Source organism: Morone saxatilis, unplaced genomic scaffold, assembly GCF_004916995.1.
Source record: "Morone saxatilis isolate NCDOM2014 unplaced genomic scaffold, NCSU_SB_2.0 Contig17, whole genome shotgun sequence".
Lineage (NCBI taxonomy): Eukaryota > Metazoa > Chordata > Actinopteri > Moronidae > Morone > Morone saxatilis.
The window spans coordinates 28719355-28719636 of NW_023339729.1; the positions used below are offsets into that span (position 1 = coordinate 28719355).

The 282-nt window shown below is 35.8% G+C and overlaps 2 protein-coding genes across 3 annotated transcripts in view; both read left to right on the plus strand.

Moving 5' to 3' along the window:
• The window catches only part of LOC118327159 (bifunctional apoptosis regulator-like), a 337943-nt gene that overhangs the window by 158729 nt on the left and 178932 nt on the right, over positions 1-282 (plus strand). The gene's annotated exons all lie outside the window — the stretch shown is intronic.
• LOC118327157 (homeobox protein unc-4 homolog) overlaps positions 1-282 on the plus strand; it is a 5380-nt gene that overhangs the window by 775 nt on the left and 4323 nt on the right. The window lies entirely within an intron of this gene.

Genomic DNA, 282 nt, shown 5'->3' on the forward strand with positions numbered 1-282 from the left:
AAAAAAAAAACTGCAGTGGAGATTAAAATAAAGGTAAGAGCTGATTTGTGTGATGGTTAAAAGTGAATTTTGCAATTATTTGGGAATGCTTTTAAATATCATATATAGCATTAAATGTGTTTCCTTTAGGCTCACGTGTTGGGACAGGATTTATTAGAGTTCACGAGCAGCAAAACATTTCTAAAGACAGATGTGACAGCGGTTAGTTTTACACTGAACTGATGTTTTAAAAGCCAAATCCTGCCCTGACAGTCTCTCCTCTTTCTCACTCACACACACACA